Source organism: Cervus elaphus, chromosome 1 (assembly GCF_910594005.1).
Source record: "Cervus elaphus chromosome 1, mCerEla1.1, whole genome shotgun sequence".
Lineage (NCBI taxonomy): Eukaryota > Metazoa > Chordata > Mammalia > Artiodactyla > Cervidae > Cervus > Cervus elaphus.
Window position 1 is genome coordinate 40663758 of NC_057815.1, and position 9809 is coordinate 40673566.

Sequence of the window (9809 nt, forward strand, 5' to 3'; positions counted from 1 at the left end):
AAGAGTCAAGTAAAGCCATTAGGAGTAGCGAAGAGATGGGGGCTGAATAACAGTCATAATGCAATTTTCCACAAACAGGGACGATGTTCTAGGAACTCACCGGGGCTGCACACCTGTTCCTCCTTTTGATCCTCACAAGGATTTTGGAGATCCTACTAAAATCTTCTTTATTTCACAAGTGAGTCAACTGAGGCTCAGAGATTAGGTAATTGTCTGAAGCCACACAGTCTGTAATCAGCGAGGTCGGACCGCCCGACTTTTCTCCCTCCTTTCCCCCCACCACACAGCCCCCAGGGGGTGATCGCCTCGGTTCTCAGGGCCCTCTCTCCAAATCAGCTCTGGGGTTAGTGGGGCCTCTGTCTCCCTCCTCTGATGTCATCATCACAGCCCTAACCTCCCAGCACTTTCTCAACGTCAGACTCTTGTCAGACCACAAGCCCCAAATTTTGCTCCAGAGAAAATGGCTCTATCCCACCTCATTCAAGCCCTTACGGCTTCTTGCCCCGTTTACCCTCCCCTCCTTGAGGTCCCTGCCCATGACTCATCCCCAGCCCTTTTCCCAGGGACCCCACATTGCCTAATTCCTGTGACTTTAATTCCTCCCCAACTGCTTTTCTCAGCTTTGGGGCTCATGACTTTTGGGGTGGGGGTGTATCTATCCAGCCTGCTTCTTTCCTGTGTATCTTCTCAAAGTTATCTCCTGTCGGGCTGGGTGCAGGAGTGAAGGGAAGGTGCCTGGATGTTCACAGGTGAGACCACGGCAGGAAGGCAGAGGAGACACCCCAATGGGCTCCACCGCAAGAGGTTTGCAATAGCACCCGGTGCCGAGGAGAGGACCTATGGGTCACTGACGCTGCTCAAGGTGGAGGAGAGTAGGCTGGCCCCCCGGGCGTACCCAGGGAACAGAGGGGAAGGAGAATTGGAAGGAAAAAGCCAGAGGACTTGCTGATTCGTTATAACCTGGAAGACTAGAAGAGGGAGCAACAGAGGATGGCACTAAGGTTTAGGGAAAAGGGGGTGATGGGAGAGGTGTGGTGAGCCACCTAGGAATCGAGCTGTTAGGAGAAAATCTGTGTGTGTGTGTGTGTGTGTGTGGTGGGGCAGGAGAGGGTGGAGGATCTTGTTTCAAACACTGGTTTTGAAATGACAGAGGGATTTTCAAGTGGAAATGCCTATTGAGTGATTAGAAAAACAGGATCCAGAGCAGCAGGGAAGGCAAGGGGTGGGTCATATAATTACTGTGCCCTGAACTCTAAGCTGAGCATGGGGGCCCCAGGCTGCCCACTCCCCGGCCCCACCTGCCCCACCCGGAGCCTGAGTCAGCCAGCCTTGGTGGAAATTTGATGAGTGAAGCCAGGTGACCGAATCCTGAGATAGGGTCATCCTGACTCTATAGAGATGACCGCACCTGGGGGCAGCCAGGGTGTGTGGTGTCCACAGTGGCCAGCACTGCAGAGAACAAAGGGAACAAGGAAAGCCAGGAAATCCGTGGCCGGAAGAGGAGGTGAGCCTGCAGAGGATCAGACGGGCTGGTGGGGGTGGGGGGCAACTCTGGGTTTAGGGGAGAGAGAGAGAGAAAGGCAGGTAAGCTAGAAGAGGGAGTAGGGTAGGTCAAGACTGGTCCTCTGCTCCAGTCAACAGCGTGGATGCTGGGAGGGACTGGGCATGGGTCAAGGCCCTGCCTGAGGAGGTGGAGTGCGGAGGGCGTGGGCAGAGGAGCCGTGGGCCCAGCAGTGACAGCGCCAGGAGGCAGAGGCTTTCACCGAGACAGGGAGGAGTTTCGCTCTTGAAACAGGAATGTATGCACATCGGGGGAGACGGGGGGGACTAAAGATGGCCGCGCAGGCCCTGGGAGGCAGGGGTCCCAGCGGTGCCTGGAGACTCAGGTCCCCGGAGACCACAGCCTCCTCCGGCCAGAATCACAGCTTTCAGACAACGCGGCAGCTTCCTAAGGCCTCAGGCATTCAGGAACCCAGGCAGAAGCAGGAGTATGGCCAACGTTCTAGCTGTCTCTTCCGGTTCAGTGAATTCTGGTGTCCCCCCTCACATACACACACAAACAGCAGAGTCCCTTCTGCTTTCAGCAAAGGCCACGCAGCAAGTCACTCTCTGAATCGAGGAGGAGTGGCCAGCATCCCCTTGAGCAGATATTCCCCAGATGGGTAGGGACGAAGGGACCAGATCCCCCGGGGAGCTGCCTTCACTCAGACCCCCCAGAGCCTCCATCCCCTCTCCTAAAGGCACCTTCCCTTCCCTGGCCTTTTCCAAAATCAATCCCGACATCTCCTTAAATCGAAGTCAGCCACAATGAAAGGGTGGTGCGGAATTTTGTTTACCAATCCTGGCATCTAATTAAAATTAGCTGATGGTTCTTCTAGTTGGTTTTTTTGTTCTGACTATTTTTAAGCCAGAGCTGCTAGATCAGTGCAGCCACTAGTAAGCTGTCAAATCAAATTTTCAAAAGCAAATTGCTTTTATAATTAATTTAATTATTATTACGGCTCCCAGTTTTGTGTTGCGTTAATGAACACAAGCAGCTTTCACCCTCTGCTTCTCCCCCACACACTCACTTAGCACCCCCTTGCCTCCCCAGACCCACCTCCCACCTCTCCAATCCGAGTTGGGCAAATGGAAAGGCAAGAAGAAAAGCAGACACACGCGCCCAGTCCCCCTCCGCGACCACCACCCCCCGCAGCAGCTACCTCTCTGATTCACGCCCTCACCCTCAGAGTGAGTAATTAAAGTTCTGCTCCCTGTTATGGAATAAATGGTACATGTTTTAATTACCCCGAGCCTACCCAGGCGTCCTCACACCCCCGCCCAAGACTGTGAATCTGGTGGAGTGGGGGGAAGGGTGGGGGGACAGTTCCGAGAAAGAAAGAGCTTCTGTGACAGTGACAGCGGTCTGTCACCCGGGGTCTGGAATTCGCTGGGGAACCGTCAGTTACTAAGGAAACTAGGAGGAAGAGAAGAAGGGAGAGAGGCGGTTGGATCCAATTTTGGGCGACAAGTGTGAGGCGTAAAGATGTTGGACCCTCTGCGCATCCTAGGCTCAGCGGCAGTGTCTTCAGGGGTGCGCGGGGGCATAGAGGGGTCACCTGGAGGCCACAGCCTTCTCAGGAGCCCAAGGCAGGTCAAGGGGATGGAGACACAAAGGCAGGAGCAGCGATGGGCCAGGACAGTGACCAGAAGCTGTGTGTGTGTGTGTGTGTATCCACCCACAAGCACACAACCGTTCACACCCATGTTTGTACATGTCCATGTTTTTATCCTTTTCAGTCTTTTGGGTGTTTTCTTTTTGTTTTCCTCCTTCCCCAGTTTGCAACTTATCTCATTTCCATCTTTTCTCCTTTCTCTGGCAAGCACGGTTCTGCCCCCTTCTTTTCTCTTTCTCTTCTCTCTCCGTCTCTGTCTCTCTGTCTTCATCTCTGTCTTCTCTTCCCCTGCTTCTCCATCTGCCACCCTACCCTGCATCCCCCAATATCTCTTTCTCTGCTTGTCTAGTTAACCCCCCTCCCAGGCCCTCCCTCTCTGCCTCTCTCTTCCTGTCTCTGTGTCTGTCGGGCTCTGGCTCAGACGTGACCCTGTGAACTGTAAGGGCAGGAGACCTGGGGACACTGGAGCACCCCGCCTGCCCTGACTCCCCTTCCATGCCTGGCTGATTCCTCCTGCCCCAAGGAGCCACAGTACCCGGGGCTTCATTGGGTCAGCTCTCAAAATCCAGTGCTGTGGGGAGGGGGGAACTTGGCCCATACAAGTCCCCATTGTTTCTGAAGCAGAAGCAGAGACCAGGAGAGAAGGACAGGGCTCAGGGTGGGCCCCAAACCAGCCCAAACAAGGGGGAGGGGGAGCTTCAGCCAGGTGAGGGAGACAGGGTTTATTTCTGGGCTTTTGTGCTGAAGGACAGACAGGAAGCTGCACAGAATGAAGGGTGTGAGTCACCAGTGCAGTTGGGCTTGGGCCTGGCTGGTGGCCGGGCATTCTGGAAGCCACTCAGGAATCCCATGAGCATGCCAGGTCCTGAGGAGAACCCACCATTCCCCGTAAAAAGCCACTCCAGGTGAGGCTGGGCCCTCCCTCATCCTCTGATGGGCAGGGGGGACCCGTGCCCTTTCTCCAGGAAGCCGGGGCTGGAGCTCCTGCCGCCTCACTCCTGCGGCAGGGCCGGCTCCTTCTCCACCTGTCTTCTCACCTCTTCTCCGTGTGCAGCTGACCCAGGCTTGGATCCTTTCCTGTCCCCACTCCTGGTAAAGAGAGGGCCCAGGTTCCGTGTGGCCTGACCCCTGGCTCCCAGGGTCCCTCAGGGAGAGCCCAGTGCTCTGGAGGGACGGAGCCCCGCACCCCACATCCCCCAAACCCCCACATCGGCTGCTCAGAGGGGCTGGCAGGGGTGCAGGACCACTCAGGCTGCCCTTCCCGGAGCAGGAATAGCCTAAGAGGTGGGTTACCTTTCTCTGCTGAACCAAGATTTTGGGAGGCGTGGGAAGATAAGAGGTCCATTTCTGTCCCACCTACACATCTTTACACACACACACACACACACACACACACACACACACACACACACACACACACACACACACACACACACACAGAAGATAAGAGGTCCATTTCTGTCCCACCTACACATCTTTACACACACACACACACACACACACACACACACACACACACACACACACACACACACACACACACACACACACACACACACACACACACACACACACACACCCCCACTCATTCAAAGGGTGGCAACTCAGCCCTCCTTACTCTAGGGGGCGCTCTCCAGTCAGATGCCTGACAGCCGCCTGGAGGCACTTCCAGAAGACCAAGGTCCTCTCGGTGCCAGAATCTCAGCAGGAGTTCAAGGCCAAGGTGAGAGGCCTCAGCCCTGCCTCTGAAGCCACCCACAAAGGCCTCGACACCGCAGGCCGCAGGCGGATCTGGCATCCTCGGACACCCCTCGCCATTGCCAGGCAAATGCTCCAGCCAAGGCACGTGTGTAGAGCAAGCCTGCCACCTGGTGGTGAGGCTACTCAACTACAGACCGGGGCTCTGGAGGGGGCTCGGTGGGGCTGGGGCCCCTCCAGGGCTGATCCCTGAGGCAATGCTCTCATGTGCGGGCTGCATGGAGCCCTTCCCAGAACCCATCCAAAGACGCTCATGGGGGCAGAGAGCAGGGGTGGGGTATGGTGGGGCTGGGTTCAAGAGCTAAGGCAGGGGACCCAAGGGCCAGGCCTGAATGAACTCAGAGAAGAGATTTCATGTGTCTCTGCCCTGAGGAAGCAGCAGCCTGCGGCACTGGGAAGCTCAACAATCCAGGTTTCTCTCCTGGGTCTACCAGCACCCAGCTCTGAGGTCGATGGTGGGCCTTTGTTTGGAGGATCCGGCAAGACACAGCCCTGCTCTTGAGGAGCTCGTGGGCTTGAAGCAGTTCACACCGTGAGCCAGGAGCTGATAGTTTGGAGATCAGCTGCGATTAGGACAGGAAGGACCTCAGGGGTCAGCTGGCCCAACAGAGGCTGCAGGACAGGTTTTGTGAGCACCTGCCCCCACGTGCAAAATTGTCCATAATAAAATTGCATTTTATGACTTTGGTATAAAGATGAATATATTTGTACTACACAAGTGGCTCAGCAGTAAAGAATCTGCCTGTGAGGCAGGAGCCACAAGAGACCCAAGTTTGATCCCTGGGTCAGGAAGATCTCCTGGAGGAGGGCGTGGTCACCCATTCCAGTATTCCTGCCTGGAGAATCCTATAGACAGATGAAAATGGCGAGCTCCAACCCATGGGGTCGAAAAGAGTCAGAGTCAGACAAGACTGAAGCGACTTAGCACACATGCACGCACACCCTATAACATTTCCACAGCCTAAATTTTGGGGTTTTCTTTCTTCTGACTTTAGAAGAAATTAAAACCTTTCCAGATGCCTAATGGAAACATGAACCTTGAATCCAACCTCTTCATCTTGCTGATGATACAGAAGCCCAGAGGAGGACAAGGTCTGCCCGCCATCACACAGCAGGCACTGGCTGGGCTGGGGGGCCACAAGTAAGCCCTCGGAGCCAGACTAGGGTTCTCTTCATTACCCATTTAACCTCTTTCGGGAGACAGAAGAATCCCTGCTACCTACACTGCAAGCCAAGGACGAGCCCCCTCACCCAGCCCCTCCAGGCCCCTGTGGTTGCCCACCACGTGGAGAGAGCTTGGTTGGGTTCCACCCACTCCTCCCCGCCCTCCCAGCAGAAGCTTCCCCTCCCCCAGTCCTGGCCAGGCAGCCAAGTCACCACCACCACCACAGCTCTTTGGCCTGCTGTCTTATTAATTCCTAATTTCCAATTTGCAAGAAGAGAGAGCTTTAAACCTCCATCTCACCAGCCCAGCAATCACACAGATGTACCAAGTATCTCTGGACAGCCTTTAATTTATCTCCCAGCGCACGCGGGCACTGCTGAGGGACTTGATGGCACAGCTTAAACATAATAAATTACTCAAGTACCAGAGATTAGTTAGTAAAGCTCCAGGCTCCCTCCAAGCCCCTGCTGACTTGGTCGATGACACCAAAGGTTCCTTTGATGCTGCCCAGTGCAGGGGAGGGGGCCTGTGATAGGTGTCCTCTACTCTGAGCCAGCTGTCCAGTCCTCCTCAGGACCCCTGTCACCAGGCAGAAGTGGTGACGTGGCAGAGAGGCAGGGGCCCCAAGAAATGCGAGGGCAGACTCAGGCATTTCCCACTCCAGGCCTCAGTATATCAGTGGGGTCATTATCAAATGGTGGCAAGTCTGACCCTTGCTTGGGCACAGCTTGGAAGACCAGGGGTCAGAGGATGCCCAAAAATGAAGCAAGATGTCGGCTACCTTTGGAACCAGGTGAAGGGAATGGAAATGTTTTTCTTGAAGACATAAAGGGCCAGAGATAGTCTTGAAGCATTTGAAGGTCCATCCCTGCCGCTCACTCCAGGTACCTGCCAGGTGTGTCTTCACTGGGCCTCGCATCCGTACCATCTACCATCTTCTGTCCCTGACCACAGTTCTGCCTTGTCTGTATGGACCTAGTCCACCCCCTCTCTCCACCAGCATGATCTTTATATAGCCCAGCTCTAGCCACATCACTCCTCGGACTACAGTGTGTGATGCTCTTCCATTGCCTACCTAATAAAACTGGCTCCATACCAGTTTTATTGCATTGTCTTCCCCTGCTGGTCATGAACATTATCAGACTGGGAAAGATGCTCGAGGGAGAGGGTGCAGCTCACCTTCTAGGTGACATTCTCATTTATCAGGTGGTTCCACAAATTCCTACAAGAGACAAAGAAATGGGCAAAAACACTCCGAATTAGTTCCTAGACCAAGACACTGAGAAAAGGGCTTCCAGGGAGGGTGGGGGGTAGGAAAAGGCTATCTGTAAAGTGGTAAGCATTACCAGAATTCTGAGCTATCCTGGAAAACCCCTCTTCCTTAAGAATCTCTCCCATTAGCCTCAGCTCAGGCATCCCAAGCCCCAGATGATATCGAGAAAGATGAACCAAATATTTACATCTTCTTCATTTCTCCTGATACCAAAGCCAGAGCTCCTGGCTCCCAGGCCCCGCCCACCCCAGGCCCCCACTAGGGTCCCCCTTGGTCCCAAGTCAGACCTGAGAGCAGGGAGTGGGACTTCTCCCCAGTCACCTGGCACTGAGGTGCTCTTGAAGCTATTAAAAAAAAAAAAACTTGTGATCCATAGTCATCTTTGTTCCCAGGCACTAATATTACTCATTGTTATCAGCAATAAAAACCTCTTCAGTATCTCTAATTCTTTCCTTCCATAGTGCTCAAAATACTGCCTACACATGCTCTTGTTTAGGCAGAGATGGCCTCCCTCACACAATAGGTGGTGGCTGAATATGGTGCAAATTGAATCACATTGTAAACGTGCAAGGGAATCCTAACATGAATCCTTTAATAAAGAGAATAATCACCCCTTAATTTTTCATTAGTATAAACCCAGGTGTTCCTAGAATGAGTATGTTGGATGTGAACAGAACCTATACGTGTACACACACACACACACACACACACCTGAGAATGCAACCCACCATGCCCAGAATAGCCCCAGGTACAAAGCAATCTTAATATTAATACAAACCTGACAGAGATACTAAGAGTATATTTTTTATAGTGACACTGGTGAACAGGAACACCAAAGATTATATAAGACTGCTTCCCCTTAAGGAAAAAGGAAACTGAGGCCCCAATGGAGCGATGGTTTACTGCTGTCCCCCACCTCCAGAAAGAGGTGTTCCAAGCGTTTATAAAAACTTCTGCGTCCCTACAGCACAGAGAACTCTGCTATGTTATGTGGCAGCCTGGATGGGAGGGGGTTTGGGGGAGAATGGATACATGTATATGTATCGCTGAGCCCCTTCGCTGTTTGCCTGAAACTAGCGCCGCATTGTTAAACAGCTCTGTCACTGTGGCTGTCGTATCCACTCAGTCGTGTCCGACTCTTTGCAAGCCCATGGATTGTAGCCCACCAGGCTCCTCTGTCCATGGAATTCTCCACGCAAAAATACTGGAGTGGGTTGCCATTCCCTTTTTCGGAGGATCTTCAAAACCCAGGGATCAAACCCAGGTCTCCTGCTATACCCCAATACAAAATTAAAAGTTTAATAAAAAATAAAAATGAAAAAAGCATGATGATATTTAAAATTTTTAGAAAAAGCACTTCTGGGTCCCAAGAAGATGGTATATTCTAGAATTAATTTATTAATGCTATCATTATTATGGAACTAGAAAGGAAAAGACTTTTTACTCTCAGCCTGGAGCTTGGGATGAAGAGAACTCTCCCAGACTTCTCCCACCCACATCTGATTCAGATAATTCCAACATTCATCCCACAAACCTAGTGGTTGATGACCTAGATCCTCAAGCCACTGGCCACTGTTTTATGCGTGGCTCAGATGTCAGCCGAAGACTTGCCTCCCCCTCCTCCATATCAGTAAACCGGACCCCAAATCCTCAGCCTGTGGGAATCCAGAGCCTCTGGCTTACACGCGCCCCCCCACATCTGGTTAACCCCCATTCTCACTGTCTTTGGCCTGCATCCACACTGACCACCTCCATCCTGCTCTGTGCCACCCAGGGCACAAAGCTTAGGCTCTGTGGGGGGTTCACAAAAGTACACATGCACCAAGCGCTCCCCAGCTTAGGAGAGTCCTGGGAGTGCGGCTTCCAGGAGAGGGGCCCTGCGGGACAGCACAGCATGTGGGGTCTTGCTGCCTCTCTCGTCCCTCACTTCCCTGTCCTCCTGAGAAAATAGTTCATTCTTCTCCTTGGTCTGCACAAAGCAGTCTCTTTAATACTTAGGTTCCTTAGAGTCTCAGCTTCTCTCCTTTCAGAGCCTAAGAAAATAAAATACCTCAGCGACACAGCTGAGAAAGAGCTCTCAACCCAACCCAACTGTAAGCCCCATGAGGTCAAGGACTGGGTCTTGACATGGACTGTAAGTAGCCCAGAGTTCACTTTAATAAATGCCACCATTACAGCCAATTCTCATGACTCACAGTAGTCATGTTCCATGAAATCAGCTCAAACACTGAATTAGCAAATGCTAAACATTTGTCCCAAAGGGAAATATAGGGGTAGGTTTTGTGAGCCTCTGGTCACATTTTCATCAACTGATCAACATGCCACCTTTTTAAAAACGCATTTCTGTTTAAAGACACTGATTTAACATCACTGTTGATTCATTAACATTGAACTCATGACCAATGGTGCTATAACTCATGCCCGATCAGAGCTTATCTAACACGTGTTTTCTCCATAA

The 9809-nt window shown here is 52.5% G+C and overlaps 1 non-coding gene across 1 annotated transcript; it reads right to left on the reverse strand.

Moving 5' to 3' along the window:
- Positions 1-4256: 4256 nt before the first annotated feature.
- On the reverse strand, positions 4257-4343 carry LOC122703698. Its single transcript, XR_006343564.1, has one exon. It is a non-coding gene; the product is annotated as a Z6 small nucleolar RNA (small nucleolar RNA).
- Between the last annotated feature and the right edge of the window lie 5466 nt (positions 4344-9809).